The following is a 19,304-nucleotide window of genomic DNA, read 5'->3' as shown; positions in this document are numbered from 1 at the left end:
GCCCTCCGGACTTCACCGACAGTCACGGCAAGGGTTAAATATTAATTCTATCAGGATGATTGACCCGATCAGAGACCGGGAAATCTCAATTAGCCTTTGCCCCCCGCATCCTGGACTAGCTTCTACGAATCATTAGAAAATCTTAGAGTGTGATTGGGCCAATTTTTCCGAAAATATTTCCACACTTTTGCCCTCATAGCTCAGTGGACGAACATCGGAATTTAGATGTCAATGTCTCAGGTTCAATTCCTCGTTACTCCTTTTCATTTTATTGTGGTTCAAGATAGTATAATGTAATAATACAAAACGAAAAACTGATACCAGTATTATGCAACTAGATTTTTCCAAACCTAATATTAAATTTATGTTATTTATATCGCTAAAGAACGATTACAATATAAATAACTTGAATATTATTTATACAGTATCACTGAAGAACGATAACAGAATATAAATGATAAATATCGGTTTGTTTAATTAATATAATATATTATATAATACGTATTTAATTATCTAAATAAAATAACCTATTTTACAAAGAAAGATGGTTATTTGTGTTATAATAATTACTTACATAAAATACAGATTATTTACATTGCGAAAGAACAATAACAATATAAATAACTTGAATATTATTTTATAATGCTAATGAAGGAAAACAGAATATAAATGATAACTTGAAAATTATTTATATCGCTAAAGAACGATAACAATATAAAAAACGTGAATATTATTCATATCGGAATTTCACAGATTTATTACAGATATATTTAAGAAATTGTAGAAGAATAGTAATTAGTAACAGTGTCCTATTTATTCTTCTTGGAGCCAAATTTGTAACTTTTAAAAGTGTGGTTACTATGTTGAAGTGTCTGTGTTGCAACAGATGCTTGATTTGTTATGTATGTGAGTCCGTTATGGGATGCTTGATGTCATCGCAATGTCGTAATTATGGTTTGATTGTGTTTGTGTGACTATTGTGTATTAATTTATGATGTATGGTACGGAAAGCTGCATATTTGTGTTATAGAAGTGTTACGTATGTGTGTTGTTAATGTTTTTGTAGGTTTCAAATTGATAACTGATATTTGTTTTGCAATTGCAACACCTAATTTACGGATTGTTTATGTTTTGTTTACATCGCGTAAGCTAATTTTATTTTATTTTCCATTTCTCTTTATGCTTATCTTTTTTGTGTATAAAACTATAGCCCTAACATACATATGTAAAATAGGGCTAACCCCCATTGGAGATACAATAATAATTATTATTATTCATGTCGTTATAAAACGATAACAGAATACAAATGATGACTTGAATTTTATTCATATCACTAAATAACGATAACAAAATATAAATAATGTGATATCCATAAAGAACGATAACTAGATACAAATGATAATTTGAATATCATTTACATCGCTAAAGAACGATTAAAAAATAAAATGAAAACTTGAAGAAGGCCCGAACCCACAACCTTTGAATCATTAAACAAGCACTCTACCGCTGGTCTACGAGGCGCAGATATGGAACACTTTCATAGTTCCGGAACTCCTTGTACAAGCACATGCATCGTGTAACATCGCCGCGACCCGAAGTGGACTTTGAAAATATTCGCTGTTCACGAGTGCGGCCACTTTTTTTTTTTACAGCTGTACAAAAGTGTCAACCACAGATCTACGAGTATGTACAGATACGGAAAACAAATTTGGAGCTCTCTTATTGTATAAGTTTTGCTTACAGCACACTGTGCATGTGCAGTAAACAAGAGCCCCTGTATATATGCTGCTTGTGGACAGTCGTGTGAAATTGTTGGCTACATACAGGTGGACTCCCAACAAGACTCGCTCCAAGAAAGAATTTGGAGAAGAATGAGAATGCGCGTATTTTGTTACGATATTGTTGAGATGGGCTGTGCACTCTTTGCAGTGCCTGTTCAGCCTGCTTAGCATTTCGTGTAACTTAATGGATCATACCTGGAAATGAAAAGTGTCGTAACTTTAACTGTGCTTTTTCTGGAATGCACAAGAGTGAGATTATTCCAGCTTTCGTGTTAAACAGTGTAATGTACACAAATTTACGATATGAACACTGAATACTGTTATTGTTGTTGACCAATGCTAAGGATCTTGGATTTCTCTGATTCTCCCAATAATATATGGTGGGCTGTGGTGATAAATCAGCATTTATTTTCTTTATTGCTGGGCATTGTAACAGATGTTGTTTATTCCTTGATGGAGTTTTGATTTCTACAGAGGGTGCAGTGTGCACTGTGGATGCTGGTACATATTAATCCAATGCAAATCAGAGGCGAAACATTCATGTCCTGTGATTAAGCGAAATATAACGACAGCAAATCTGGGATGTTATTACTGTCTAGCAGAATATTCCAAGGTTTGCATTCGCTTTTATTCAGGGATTCCTGTTTACAAAAGGACTGGACTATGTCTTTGATCCTGACTTTTGAGGTATGAAAGGAGATTGTACTGATATTATTTCGAGTTTGTCTGATGGCTAGGAAGTCAGCCTTCTCATTAGCTACTGTTCCACAGTGTGAGGGTATTGATTGAAAAACTACCTCTTTACGAAGCCCTTATAACATTTTAAGAGCAGAAAGAATTTCTCTTACTCGTCTGTTTTGTTATTGCTTGGAGTCCAGATTTACAATCACTGAGCATAACTGCTTTGTTAAATTTATGTATGTGATGGAAAGCTGTGTTGATTGCTTCTAATTCGCCATCATAATGAGTGGACAGTGCTCCAAGAGATACGTAAAAGCTAAAAAAGTCACTTAGATTCCTGCTCCAGCGTTATTGTGTTTATCAAGCAGAGATCCATCTGTATAAATATGAAGCCATTCAGATTTTGGATATCTTGTACATATGGTTTCAATAGCTAATGATTTTAATGCTGATTGGGCAATGTCACGTTTTGCAGTGATGTGTTGTATCAGTTCATTTTCACATTTAATTTCTGGGAATAGAAGTTTTTCTATATTTTCAGTTGTTTGTACATTGTATTTACTTCGTAATTTTTAAATATCCTGGAAGAAGCCAGATTGTGTTTTGAGTTTCCTTCAGAATTTTTGTAGTTCCTCCTAGTAAGCATTCTTTGGAATTCGTTTTAATTTCTCAAACAAAATAAGACTTCGTTTCTCAATTTCATATTTAATAGGTACAGTTGGCAGTTTAAATGTAAAGTTTTCAAGTCAGGCTCACACAAGCAAACTCACTGTGTTCGAAGGCAGTGCTGTGTTGTTGACAGCGACCCATCTGCAATGACAGCGAGTTGGTGTGGCATTGGGTAATGTCTCTGATTTCGAAACCAGAGGTGTAAGTTCGCTTCCTGATAGAGTTCATTTTCTCTTATTGTATTATCTTATATTTTTAATGACAAATGGTAGTGGAATTTGTTAATAAACTTAGTTATGCAAGTATCATTGTGGGCTATTATTAGGCACGACCTAGCCTGTATACAAAATTAATAGTTTATTTGCTTTTTTGAAAGTCAGAAGCACATCAAATATGAGTAAACAACATTTATAGTCAGTTTCTTGTGTTCACCATATCACCTTAATAATAATAATAGTAATAATGATAACGATGACAATGACAACCGTGATAATAGCAATAATAATAACAATAATAATAATAATAATAGTAATAATAATAATAATTTCCCAGACTCTTATACTTTGCAGAAATTAATAATTTTATGTGATATTAATTATATAAGTACAGCCATGCTACATAGAGAAATTACAATTATATCTCAATAAACAGAAGATTACAATAATAAATGGAGACAACACGTAGAATGAATAGAATCCTGGAATACCATATACAGTAAACTGCTTTATTACAAACCAGTTGAAAGGAGAAACATAGGGCGTCCAAGAAAACGCTGATCAGACAATTCTTAAACCACTTTGAAACTGAAATAATTTGACTTAATCCGTGTCGTAAAATATGACGATGTTGATAATGATATTATTTCTACTTGTTTGTTGAGAAATGTCGCAGACCAAGCCACATAATCGCTGAGTGAAGACTGTCTCATTGTAATAGAATTCTCTTCCCTTGTCATAACATTTGTAAGACGTGAATGATCCAACATTATGAGAGTTGTTAAAATTTTGTGTCACGGGTGTTTTTGGACGAAAATACAATTTATTTTTGGAGTTAATTTTCAAAACACATATTAAAGTAAAATAGTTTTAATATGTATCTAAATAAAAAGACGAACTATCCTTCTCTAGACCCCATGCAAAATTTTACGGTTTAATTCGATATGTAGGCCCTAATTAATGTTTGCAATATCATGATTGGCCCAAAAAGGGGCTTTAAGAACCTAAACAGCTTGAAGTATTGCCTGACATATGACTGACGAAGAATACGAAATATCAATATAATATGTTGTATATTAAGTAAAGTAAATCCATTGCACTACAGCCCATGAAGGGCCAAGACTGACCAGCCAGCTGCTGGCCTCACGTCCACATGCTGAAGCAGAGGTGGACGATCATTCAATATGTTATATATTATTATAATATATCACTCTACTTTTTATTATTATTTCAAATATTGTTTCATTATTTATGAAAATTGGCTTTCAAACGTTGTCAACACTCCCTGTGAAGAATATAGGTAAACAAATCCGATGAATGGTAAACAGTATCACTTGAGTATTGCCATTATTAAAAGAAATAGAAGAAAATTAATGTTTACAATGGTAACATGTTTTAATGTTGTAGTTAAACATATTTTTAAAAGCTATAAATGAGATATAAATGCAGCAGGGGCGGCCCGTCCTTATGTGCTACAGTGCTACAGCACAATGATAATTTTTGCTCAAATAAAGTGTTTGAAATATCATAATATTTTGATCTGCCATTTGACAATTTCCCGTTGTTATGTTCGTGACGCATTATAGAGTGTTTAGTCTTCGCTCTTCGCTCTTTGGTGACTCAGGGGGTTCGTTGTGCTACTCAAAACTTACATGAGAATGTAGACAGTTAATGCGCATGTGCGAAACTGAAATAACTACTCTGATTGGCTATTTTTACACGGGGAAGTGCTGTTGTCAGCTTCAGCACAACACAGCTTGGAGATTGCAAAAGTAAAGCATAAGGAAAGAATGCTTGTTTGTGGAGGAACTCGGAACTATGTGCAATGTATTTGGTAATTCAAATGTTCGACTGCTGCTGCCATCTACCAGTTTTTTGAGGTTCCTCGTGAATCAGTCAGCAAGTGACGGAAAATTGAATCCCAGAAAATTGATGCCAAGGAGGTATGTAACCGTATAATTCAGGAAACTACTCATCGTTTCCAATCTTTAAGCTACCTAGACGCAACAAAATTGTTAAACAGCGAATTTTTTGACAATTTTTTGCATAATTTTCCTGAACGCGAACTTGAAGTTGTTGTCAACAGCTATACTGTACTGAACAAAAGAATGTTAAAGACACAACTTGGAGTTCTATACGGAAGATCCGACTTCCGAAATATAGATGGCTGTTCAATTGTTACAAAACATAGTCTCCAACAATTCACGGGATCCATTCTGTGAAGTAACGAAGTTGTTAAATATTTTGGTTACAACACCAATGACCACTGCTGAGCCAGAAAGATGTTTTTCTTGCTTGGAACGCATAAAAACGTTTTTAAGGAACACTATATCCCAGGATCGCCTCACTGCTCTTGCAATACTGTCAATAGAAAAGAGTATGATGTCCAGGCTGGAGGGATTTAACGTTTAATACCAGGATAATTGACAAGTTCTGCAGTAGGAAGGAACTCCATATTTCGTCACTAGGCGAGTCTCAAATTAAGATAAATACAAATAAGTGTATACAGTAGGCCGATATAGAGATTGTAGCACACTCATTATTTTGACCACCAGCCGCTACTGAAATGCAGACGTAGTGTTGCCCAGGGGACGGGTTGTGCTGTGTACTAAACATTCAATCGACATGCTAATTTTGTAATGTAAAACACAGACTAACCGAGATTCGAACCTCCTACAACCAATGCTATCTCGTTTAGACCCATGTTTAAGCCACCTCTGCTACAATGGCTCATACTTTAATCTGGCGTATTACATAGCTTTCTCATTCATCTTCGCTTTGGTAAATTTTGTACCCCATTTTGATAGATTTAGTATTTATCAATTTTATTGCCATTTCACTCTTCAGTTGTTTTAGAACAAAATGCAGCACACTTACATGGACTGGAGCCGGCATGCGCACTGTTCTGTTCCTGGAACTCAGACATGTGTCATCGGCCCATTCTTTTTAACCTTATTGTACGTATATTGTCAGTACTTATTTGCGTGGGGGCAGATTTAACACTACATGTAATTATCCTCATAGCTTGATTCTATTTCATTAGGTTGTGTAGATATAAGAACTTCATTTCCATACATTAAAACTGGTTTCACATAAGTCTTATATGTCATTGATTAAATTTCCAACTTCCTTACTGTGTTAATCTTTAGGATTTACCTTGCTTGACTAGTTTCGAAGTCTTGTGCTTCATTGTCCAAAGTCTATCTTCTGGTTTCTGTTGTGTTCATGGTTGTGTGTGTTTGAAATTGAGTTGAGTGTTCAGGATGTGCTGTGGGTCTGTTTTGTATGCTTATAAATTTCATATTGTTCTAGGGTTTCAAGTTTTTTTTTTTTTATTGGGTTATTTTATGACGCTGTATCAACATCTAGGTTATTTAGCATCTGAATGAAATGAAGGTGATAATGCCGGTGAAATGAGTCCGGGGTCCAGCACCGAAAGTTACCCAGCATTTACTCGTATTGGGTTGAGGGAAAACCCCAGAAAAAACCTCAACCAGGTAACTTGCCCCGACCGGGATTCGAACCCGGACCACCTGGTTTCGCGGCCAGACGCGCTGACCGTTACTCCACAGGTGTGGACGTCAAGTTTCTGGCTGGATGTGTAGTATTTTCATGTGTTTGTCTATGTTTCTGTAGCTGTGGTTGGAGTTTGTGATGTGTTCTGCGTAGATTGAATTGTTGTGTACTTTGGTAAGGCTGTGGTATGTTCTTTGTAACGTGTTTGAAATGATCTTCCAGTCTGTCCAATGTAGAAGTCGTTGCTGCTGTTGCATGATAGTTTGTAAACTCTTGTTAAGTTGTATTTATTTGTGATGTCTTGTCTGTGTGTTAAGATGTTTTTGTAGTGTGTTCTGTGTTCTATGTTGTATTCTAGTTCCTTGAATGATGATGCAGTTTTGTATGTGTTCATGTTTTCATATGTTAGTGTTGTTTGCATTTAGTGTTTCTTGTGATGTTGTCTGTTATGTTGGGGTTGTATCCATTTTCCTAAGCCACGTATTTGATAGTGTGTATTTCTTACTTATAGTCCTGCTAGTTCATAGGAATGTTGATGTATCGTGGATCGGAATGCTGCGTGTTTGTGTTGTGTGGGATGATTGGAGGTGTTGTGTATGTGTGTTATCATGGTACCGGTAGTGGGTTTCCTGTATATTTTGAACTTGTGTTTGTTGTCTGTATTTGTTATTGCGATGTCTCAGAAATTTATGGATTTGTTGTTCTCTGTTTCTAGTGTGTAGTGTAGTTTCGGGTGTATTTTGTTTATGTGTTTGTGTAGGTTTTCAATCTGTCTTTTGTTTCCTTTGTATAGATTTAGTATGTCGTCTACGTATCTGTGCCAGTATATGATGTTGCAATGCAGAAGGAAAGAGAGGGAATGGAGGCAGTAAGCATGGAAGTTGACAATGTGGAGGTGCCAACAAAAAAAAAAAAAGGAGAAAATAGGTCTACTTACATTAATAAGACTGTGGCAGCTAAGGAAGTCTGCGACAACATCGCAAATCAAGCAAAAAGAAGATTTTCTTTTAATGCTCACTTTTCTGCCTTGTGTCTCTTTGATGCCAAAAAATGTCAACAATATGAGAAACACTTCCCTTATGAACTAATTGAAGAAATAATAGATGTTTATGAACTTCTGGAAAAGGATCGCCTTAAAACAGAATTGCAGATTATCTACAGAAGATCGGATTTTAGGAATATGAGTGGCGCTGTCAGTCTTTTGCAATTTCTCATAGAAAATAACTTACAATATACATTTTCAGAGACCTACAAGCTATTGCTCATTGTTATTACAATTTCTATGACAATTTCTGAGACCGAGAGATGCTTCTCAACCTTAAAAATGATAAAGACCTTTCTAAGAAGTACCGTGACCGAAGGAAAGTTAAGTGCATTAGCAATGCTTTCTATTGAAAAAAGCATGATTAGCAACATTGCTAATTTTAATGAAACTGTGATTGATTTGTTTGCTTCGAAGAAAGAAAGAAGGATCTGCTTTCTATACCAAAACTGTACATGAACATTGTTTCACTGTGTGCCAAATTCTTAAATATTGTCTTATTTTGTGTCAAATCTTTTTATGCTTGTATTATATTGTCCTGTTGTATGTAAAGCTTTAGATGTTGTTCTATCATGTGTTAAATTTTTAGAAGGCGTATATTTCCACAGATAAGACGAGGTATAAATTTCAAGCACAGTATTATGGTTTTACTGTAGCTTATATCTGTCCTTCAAGACGAACCCCAAACTATGAACATGTGTGCTGCGTCACTTATGAGTTCGCGCTGAAATCATGGAAAAAAGTGGAAGTGGAAACAGTGAAGTTGACCACAGATACCTCTACTTCCGGTTTGTTATGGGAAATGGTATCTACTACCACCAGTGGATTCTTTACTTAGGTTTTGGTTATCAAAATTGTTATATGAACAACCAATATCATATTGTTTTTGAGAAAAAATGCTGATACAGTAATCACAGGTTGACGTCGGTACCATACTGTTCTGATTAGGGGTGTGTAAAGTCTGAATATGACGAATAAATTGTAGGTTTCGTTTTAATTTCCAAGCAACATGGGAACAAGACTGTTTTGTTATTATGAATAAAGGTAAAATTCAATGTCTCAACTGTTCAGTTGAAATTTATGTAAAATGTTATAATATCAGACACCACTTCAATCTTGAACATCAGAAGGATTTTGGCGAACATAAACTTATTCATAATAAATAGACAGTCAAATGAAGGTTCTTTTGTCATCATTTATTTATACATAAAAGTTTAAAATGGGATTGTTAAAAATGGTTTACATTAATGAAATAGTTGTTACATACAATGAAGTAGTGTATTATTTTAAGTAATTTGTTGTGCAAGTTGAAATAGTAAGAAAGTTTTAAAAAATCCATAAGAATAATTTTTTAATGGAAAAGCCAACTCATAATCGCTAGATTACTAATTGAAAATGAAGTTCGATCAATTTATTGCATTTCAATCACATAAGCCGGTCATAGAGAACAATCCCCTTTTTCAAATGTCAGGTAAAACCAGCAAGGAATTGTATGAATTATTACCTAATAACAGGTCTCCTAACTTACGTAATTTCGCAACTGAGATGCTGGCAATCTCTGAATCCCCTTATGTCTGAGAACATTTCTTTTTTCTAAAGTGAATCCGATGAAAAATATTGCTTCTACACATCTAAAAACCTATCATCTCGTAACTGCTCTGCATTTATGTAGTAATAGTAGCCTATTCATCGTAATATAGACAGACTCATCCTGACCAAACAGTATAGGCGATCTAACTTGTGAGTGATTATTTATAATGAGTATATTACATGTTCAGCGTAACTGTTTGCCACATTAATTTTGTATATCCCTAAGCAGAAGAGAAGCCAAGAAATATTGTTATGTCCATCACTGCTCTACAAGAATACGAAATTTATAGACACACAAACCATACCCATTACACATACTGAACACACACCCGCTACTAATCAGGAACATACCCCACCAAGAATAACAGAAAGCCAGAAGATTGCGCGAGACCTCACTAGAATTCAGAAGATAGTGCACATCACATCGAAACTATGAAAGTCTAGTTTTTCAGGTAAAGCTCCTTGTGACGCAGACTTGAATAATTTCAAGGAAAAAATTGTTCTAGGGCCGGATATCGATCCCGGAACCTCTGGTTGAATGTACCAGTGCTCTACCAACTGAGCTACCCAGGAACTCCATCCGACACCATCTCAATTTTTCCCCTTATATGCACACAACTCGACAGGGCTGACAAGATGCCAGAGACCCACATTGAGTGCACACAAATTCTGTGTGACTTGGAATTGTGTTAGCGTACCTAGAATAACGTATATACGAGGCGTGTTCTTAAAGTAAGTTCCAAAAGGGTGTAATAAGTAAACGGGAAGATATTTACAAACCATTTTTGTTGCATTGTATTCCCCACACTTCAATTACTTGTCAACATAATCTCCACCATTATTGAGGCATTTATCGAGTCATGGCACAAGTCTTTCTATCCCCTCATTGTAGAATTCGCCCGCCTGCGATGCGAATCACTCCCACACTGCTGTTTTCACTTCATTGTCGCCATCAAAACGTTGACCACCGAGGAACTTCTTGAGGTGCAGGAAGAGATGAAAGTCACTCGGAGCCAAATCCAGGCTGTAGGGGGAATGGTCAATTTGTTCCCAGCCAAATTTCGAGATGAGATTTTGGGTGTCACGAGCTGTGTGTGGCTGAGCGTTGTCATGAAGCAACACAACTCCGTCAGTCAGCATCCCATGTCTCTTGTTCTGAATTGCGCAATGGAGCTTCTTGAAGGTCTGACAATAGGTTTCTCTATTAATGATTTCACCCCGAGGCAAGAATTCGATGAGTAGGACTCCTTTTCTGTCCCAGAAAACAGTGCACATGATCTTGCGTGTTGACATGGTTTGTTTGAATTTCTTTTTCCTTGGCGATGCAGTGTGCCTTCATTCCATGGACTGCTGCTTCGATTCAGGTGTCATGAGAGACACCCAAGTCTCGTCATCTGTCACGATATGGTCAAGAAACTCATTGCCTTGCTCACTGTAACGTGTGAGAAAGCTCAATGCACTAGAAGCTCGTTTGGTTTTGTGTTCCTCGGTGTGCACCTTGGGTACTCATCGTGAGCACAATTTTCGATATCATAATCGATCTGTCACAATTTTGTAGAGAACACTCCGCGACATTTGTGGAAAATTCATGGAAAGCAAAGAAATTGTGAACCTCCTGTCCTTGTTAATTTTTTCATCGACAGCACACACCAAATCATCATTGATCAAAGATGACTGACCGGTACGCTGCTCGTCATGCTCAGAGACGCAGCCCTCGAACTTCCTAACCCATCTCCTGACCATTCCATCACTAAATCATCACCATACACCTCACAAAGTTGACGATGAATGTCAGCTAGTTTGATGTTTCTCGCATTCAAGAAATGGATAACAGACTGCATCTCACAGTCGGCAGGGTACTTGATCACTTTAAACATTTCAATTGTTCACAACTAACCACACACACGGACTGAAGCTCTGAAACTGCATGCACAGCTTGCCTGAGGACTGAAGAAGAAAACATGCATGCACAAAATAACGATTGCAGCGATGCAACGGCTATAATTGAAAACGGAACTTACTTTAAGAACATGCCTCGTATTATGCCAGTCTAGTTTTTCAGGTAATGCTCCTTGTGAAATTATTCACATCGAAACTAGTCAAGAAAGGCAGAAATACGTAGGTTAATAGTAATACAGTGAAGTATTCTATTTGAATAACCTAACAGTTCTTCAGTGAAATATGAACAATTAAAATTGCCTCTTACTTTTGAAAAAGCTTATATTAACAGATTTTCGTGAAGGAAACTGTATTAACATATGTCATAAATGAAATGCATCTTACTGCAATTAGATGGTTGACAATAAGAAATCAGGTTATATATCGAAATAAACACCACAGAGTGCCAGTGCTGTAGCAGTGAAATCTTTATTTCATTAAAGGCCATCCCAACATCTTAATTCATCAATCTAGAAGCTTCCTTTATAGAAATTCCTATAAAGAACACAAATCTGCAAATTAGATACATTTACTGTTCCCCGAATTTGACATTATTAAAATATCTCTATTTACTTTGCTTTCTTTCAAATATTTAGGCCTATATGCACGCTGGGGATTTTAATACTAAGAATATAAGTTAAAAAAAAAAATCCGTGGCGCTACAGCCCATGAAGGGCCTAGACCGACCAGCTGGCTGCTGGCCTCACGCCCACATGCCGAAGCAGAGGTGGACGATCATCCAACCAGATTGGAGGTATCGTGCGGTTAGCACGATGATCCCCCCAGCCGTTATAGCTGGTTTCGCAACCGGATTTTGCTACCTACCGTAGCTCCCCAAGTGCACCATGATGCTGGGTGAGCACCGGTCCCATACAATGGCCGAAATTTCATGAGAAAATTTCTTCCCCCATGAGGACTCGAACCAGTGCACATTCCGTAACCCGAGTCCTAGGCGGGATGCCTTAGACCGCGACGCCACGGCGTGGGACAAGAATATAAGTTAGAATTCATCAATCACAACTTTCAGTGAAGAAATAGTTGTTGATCATTCAACTCAACATCATTGCAATATTATATCTCAACCTACACGTTTTCCATACATCAGTCATCGACCTGATTTATTGGATATTGCAGTAATTCATACAGTTACGGTATGATATTAGTTTATGTAGAATCAATAGTAGCTCTCACTTCTGATCATAACCCTGTTATTCTTATCTTGCACTATTCTTCAGCCTCAACAGCAATAAAAGTTAACAGTGGTGCTGACAATGATTGTAAAACTTACAAAGTCATTTCCATTCCTGGAATTATAAATCCTACGTGAATTGAAGATTTGGATATTGCAATGGATATGTACTTATATATCAACTATTAAATTTGCAGTCAAAATAGCAACAAAATGATACGACTATTCATTCTAAACAAATCCAGGAATTAAGTATTTTAAGTATTTATGCCCACAAAAATCAAAAGCCAGAAATAGTGGCAAAGAACTAGATCTGAGGCTGACAGAATTGTAGGCTATATGGTAATCTCAAAAACAGACTATGGGAAAACAAATGAGATAAAAATAAACAAATTTGAGGCTCATATTCGATATGCCGGACCCTCTAGTAATATTTGGTGTACCACAAAACATCTTAGTAAACCAACTATAAAATAATATATATTCAGAATTCATTGGAATATCTACTGTCAACTTATGAACAAAACTGAAGCTCTTGGAAAGTACTTAAGGGACTATTTAGAGAATCCTCTGTTCATGAATTGAACATTAATGAATAAATTAGTTCATAGAAAATATTAGTATAGGCCTACCTTACACTACTCCTTCAGAAAAAAGAAGATACTGGTAATTAAAACTCTAAAATCGTTCAAAGCTCTGGGATTTGACAAAATAAATAATCTTGCTTTGAAAATAATGTCCCGTAAGACAGTACCTATACCACATCACTAAGCTGTTTAACACAGTACTCAGGTTGGAATATTGTCAAAAAATGGAAACATACAAAAATAATTACAACTAAAGCCAACAGAATAGAAGACGTATCATTCCACTAGAGCACCTATGACAAATTTTTGGATAAAAAATTATTATGAAAGGAATTGATCAAATAATAGACTTGGGGCTTATTTAATAGAATACTAGTTACTTAGAATATAATGTATTTAATTACTAAGCAAATAACATACTACTAATTCAGTCAGTAATGCATAACACACTAGAATAGTTACTTGTAAATAAGATGTTGAATTTATTTTAAGAGATACATAATTAATTATTTTGTAATCACACTCTAGCTTACTAGATTTTCTTTCTTCTGAGTCTTGATGCTGCCTCTCTTCCAGTAGGGTCTCCAGGCACATGAAACAAGAGAAAACAGAAGGGCAGTACTCACAAGAATAAATGGTTAAGATTTAAAACTTTATATTTAAATATTCCTTTGTGCACATTTGCATGTGTGTCAGTAATATATTTTTAACAGATTTCTTAAACATACTATTGTTATGTGCCTTGACATGTGGGGGAAGTTTATTATATAAATTCCTGCCAGTATGTGTAGGGGTATTGAGAGTTTTGGCAAGTCTGTGATAATTCAAATGTATATTATTGGATGTCCTAGTATTGTGCTCGTGATATTCTGAATTTGTTTTAAAAGAATTTAAATTTTTATGAATAAAGCATACCATTTCTAGGATATAAACGCAGGGTACCGGTAAAATTTTAAGTTCCTTGAAAAGTCCTTTACTTTCTGTGCGAATGGATACTTGCTTCATAATTTTAACTATTCATTTTTGTAGTTTAAGTATAAGAGAAGATTTTGATGATGATCCCCAGAATATGATACCATATGATATGACTGAATGTACATAGCCAAAATAAACTGACAATAGTAGCTCAATGGGTGATATTTTTGAAAGGACTCGGAATACATAGCATAGTCGAGATATTTTTTCTGTTAAGAACTGAATGTGGCTTTCCCATGTCAGGTCTGTATCAACCCAGATACCTAGAAATTTTGTGTTTTAACTTCTTTAATTATGGTGCCGTTAAGTGTAATCTGTACAGGGTCTTGAAACCAGATCAAAAACTTAAGGGACCCAGTAAGCCAAAAAATCTTGAATTTTTCATTTTTTCTTGTTTTATTGATCTATGAAGCTTAATCTTTCACATGAGCCTTGATTTAAGTGTGTATCTGATTCCTAAGTATGTTTTTTTTTTTTCGGTTTAAATGGACAGCGACATTTAAAGTGGGCGTGTCTCCTGTTCGTATGGCATTCTACTATGTTCAAATTTTGCGCCTTATATGCGAAATTTTTTCATTGTAGGGATTTTATATGTATTGGCACACCTGGTTTAGCGTCACGTGCTTTGTTTCGTAGCAACGGTTTGTTTACAATGGTTGTGACGTTATACACGTGCTGTACGATACAGTTGAGTTGAATTATAGATGTGCATTTTGTGATATTTTCTTACAATATGGGTTATAGAAGTAGTTTGAAAGTATTTAAATTAATTGTGAAGCTTGGGCATGCCATTTCGTATTTAAGAAGAGAAGAAATGTTGGTAAACGTAAGAACACTGTTAGTAATGTGAATTCTAACTTACAACCCTCTAGCATGTGGCCATAGTGAATCTGTAAAAGTGGCTGTGCATCAGGAAAGAAACTTGAAGATTCTAAAATGAAACTCTGAAACAAGAACACAGTGTTAGTGATACCAATGAGGTTATAGATGTTCGCATATTATCTAGTGTACTGCAAAATAATGTAGGCTCTGTAAAGGCTGTGGCAAAGGTGGGATATCTCTTAAGGTAAAAAAGCACATTTTATTTTGAAATAATTACTCTAACAGCTAGTAAAATAGTTTTTAAAAAAAATTGGCTTGTTATGAGACTTAGCAGGACACTTCAGGAGATTCAGAATGCATTTAGATTCATAGTGCAAGCCCTATTACTCGGGTTACTTAATTAAGATAAACTATCAATGTTAAAAATTTGACAAATTTTTTACGTTTTCATTGTGAAGTTTGCTTATGGACTAGACCATTCAGATTAGCTTCTTGCTCTTCAACAGAGTAGAATTTACCTTTAACTGTGTTGTCACGTATGGGACTTGTGCACTGAACTATGAAAGATGAAATGGTTTCTTGGCATTCTCAAAGCATTTAGTTAGACAGTAACACATTTAACATAGGCTATAACAAACAACAGTACGACAACATTAGCATGAAATATTACAGATTCTCAAATTTGAAACTTCCTTCTTGTTCACCTGTTTGGGTGATCATTTTTTCAATGTCCCCCAGATCATAGATGATGTAGTCTGGATCCTTTGGACATTTGTACTCCCAATGCAAAACTCGTGTATAACTGACATTAAGTCACCTGAATTATTCTTTTTGACCTGGTTTGGTACACTTGCTCTTCATATGTAACAGTTACCCATTCTCCTACTTCTTGCTCGAGTTTCTTCTGACAGGGCGTTAACTTTGCAACTTACATTTATGTCATGACATGAAAAGTAGAAATGCCTGGTACCATGACTACTGTGGTCCATGGATTGCCTTTTCTATTTCAGTTCTGATATCGTCTTTATTAATGTGGAAAATACAAGTTTACGGTATAGCTGTGTTGCCAAATCAGGAAAATATTTTGCACACTGCACAAAGTTGGAATTTCTTTTATTTATAATTTTTTGCCTCACTAAGTGTTTCACATTACTACCCACATCATCTATCACATCTTTCCTGTCAGACGTAACGAAGTATTTTCAACTGAATTGTTTCTTGTGTTATCAGAGAGGAACTGCATCAACCTAACAATGTACTTATTCTTAAATTCAGAAGCTGGTTCATCACTCCAAATTGCTTCTTCAGCAGGCTGTTGTGAATCCCTTTCCAACATAAATATTCTGTTACAAAGTTGATCATGACAAATATAATATCTTTATCCTTGTGTGCAGTATTAGAACATACTTGAAACATCTTGCATTTATCCATGAAAAATGTAGCAGCTGTAAACAAAAGGATGCTTCTCCTAGACCATAAAGCCATAGGCGGAGAGAGAACCATTTCCTTGGCTGGACAAAGCAAAACCACAGAATTCCCATATAATGGGGTTATGGGGGACATCATTTACTTTCTCCCCCTGTTATAGCTTGATGGTGGTACAGTATCGTAATACATACATACATAAGTGTTCTGCTGATGGTCAGGTCTTTCACTGCGAACCCAGCATTCTCCAATCTTTCCTATTTCCTGCCTTCCTCTTAACTTCCGCCTATGATCCACATATCTTAATATCGTCTATCATCTCATATCTTGTTCTGTCCCTAACTCTTCTCCCGTTCACCATTCCTTCCAGTGCATTCTTCAGTAGGCAATGGTTATTAATGGATATTATTGGTTATTAATGGTTATTCTGTAGGACAAAAAAATCTTTACGTAGCTTCAGTAGGCAGTTTCTTCTCAACCAGTGACCCAGCCAATTCCTTTTTCTCTTTCTGATCATATATCAGTACCGGTATATGATAAAATTTAATAAAAGTATTTTTGGGAGGACATGTTTCTTACAGTATTACATCCATATCTGCGATAGTTCGGACCGAGTTGTATAGAGCTTGAACTGTAGGTCTACTACATATTATAGGTTTAACAGGGCATAACTTAAAACAATCTCCCTCTTTTTCTCTATCATACAGAAACACAAGCATGCATCAATAAAACTACGTAACAGTGCTAACAGAAACTTCCTTATATGAAGCTTACCTTCCTGAAGATATCATATGAAATGTAAACTCTAATTATTTTATTTAATCTCGTATTTAAGTTTAAACATTATACCGGGATCACTTTTCTTTTTTCTGCATTGTTGTGCAATATATTATTCATCATCTCCAAGTAGCGGTCTGAACACCTGCAGACTTCTAAAACAGGCAGTTACAAAAGAAACATTCCTCAAATGAGGTAGGCGTATAGAAATTCTTATAGCCTACATTCAGAAATTTAAAATAAAATTATAGTGCAGACACACGATCTGAAGACATTAATTCGTCAATTTAAGCACAGAAACTTAATCATAAACAAAAGCAAATAAGATCTAAATTTAGATCTTTTGAATTCAATACTTTCTAACGTTAAACGGAAAAAAAAGAGTTCAGACAAGTTTGGGGGTGCAGTGCCCCGCCCCCCATTTCCCCCTCTCCCATAACTCCACCTATGCATAAAGCACTTTGTATTTCATCCTGGTATTCACAACTGAATGACACTGAGAAGTCCACCTGTAATATACAAATATTATAATCCAATTTGTCATTTTCAAATACCATGGTTTGAATTCTCTTCAGATTGACATGTCACATCATTTCTGGAAAATAGTTAATTACAATATCTCGAAGTTCATCAACAAAGCCTTCCTTCAAGAACAAAGTCAGTCTGCCTCTGAATCTTTTTCCCAGACCTTCCAGCAAGGGTTCTACCAACATGCAGAATTTAATGAAACATTACTTAGCGTAAATTTCCAGAATTCTTCAGAATAAATTATTTTTAGTGCTTTCAATTTAAAAATGAAGTGTTCATGTAAATGACATCTGCATTGATCACATGGTATATCCTTCAATAAGAGGACATTTTTGAATTTCAAACTGCAAAACTTTGAAAAGCCTGAATTGTTCCTCTCGAAAGATAGCATAAGCCTCTTTCAAAAACATTATAATGTAATGTTTTTGTAGTGTCACCCTTTTTGGCATTTTCCCATGTAACAGTTGAATCTTTCCTGGGCATGTGTATACAATGTCAGGATGAGGTAGGCGAGACCTCATATATAATGAATATGTGATGTATTAACTGTTAGCAATTTTCACAAACTGATGTTGAATATGGCCATAAAGTCATTTAAATATGCACTCCTGCATGTATGACTTACATTGTCTAAAGTACAGGTAGTAAGGCCGTAAAACATTACGAGATGAGTTCGGCTGGCAGCGTGGATCATGTCCCGGCATAGCTCAGTTGGAAAGAGCACTCAGCGCATAGAGCTGAGAGGTCCCGGGTTCGATTCCCGGTGCCGGAACGAATTTTTCTCGAATTAAATGGTGATAACACACATTGGTTACTTCATAGTAGTCGTGTAATTTTTTTTTTTAGTAATTTAGGCTAGTCTTCAATGACGAAGTAAAATTTCCCAATATAGGAAAACTCGCAAAATTAGTACTGCTGACACTACCTCATTCAAATGCAGAACTTGGAAGGATTTTTTCGATAGTCATGTCAAAAGGAAGAAGAGAATAAAATAGCACATGAAGTTCTCAGCTAAGTTGTACGCTTTGCTTCCAAATAAAAGAATTGAACTAGAGCACCTTTGAAGTCACCAGCATCCATTTTAGTTTCCGCTATTGGGATACACTATGCTAGATGTGGAGGAGATTTGGTGGTTGGTACATCCACCCTTCTCTTTTATTGTAGCTGAACGTTTAATTATGATCTAATTAATTATTTTATTGTAGCTCACACTGTAGGTTGTGGGAAAATTTGTGTTCGTGTGGGAAATTTTTATACTTTTATATGGGAATACCATAGTAGACAGTCTGAAGAGCAGTTAATTTAAGGTAGTATTTTGACTACTTATGTATAGGATTGTTTGTTTTTAGGTCTGTTTTTTCAGCATTTTAGGTCACTATTAGAGCCCAGAATTTTATGTGCTAAAAGTTAAGAATGTCACTGAGTGTAGATGAATAGAAGTAGGTCTAGTGCCCGTGAGGAGAGTTTTAAGCTTAGTTCATAAGAGTCCGATATGTAATAATAGACAACAGAGTCAGAAGGACTGAGCAATGGATCTTGTAAACCGTGTGCTAATTTGTAAGTGGGGTT

The 19,304-nt window shown here is 35.7% G+C and overlaps 1 non-coding gene across 1 annotated transcript; it reads left to right on the top strand.

Annotated features, from left to right (window-relative positions):
• Positions 1–18,430: 18,430 nt before the first annotated feature.
• Positions 18,431–18,507, top strand: TRNAY-AUA (transfer RNA tyrosine (anticodon AUA)). The gene has a single exon. It is a non-coding gene; the product is annotated as a tRNA-Tyr (tRNA).
• Positions 18,508–19,304: the final 797 nt, after the last annotated feature.

Source organism: Periplaneta americana, chromosome 15, assembly GCF_040183065.1.
Source record: "Periplaneta americana isolate PAMFEO1 chromosome 15, P.americana_PAMFEO1_priV1, whole genome shotgun sequence".
Lineage (NCBI taxonomy): Eukaryota > Metazoa > Arthropoda > Insecta > Blattodea > Blattidae > Periplaneta > Periplaneta americana.
Note: the sequence above shows the minus strand (reverse complement) of the source record. Positions and strands in the feature narration are given on the sequence as shown.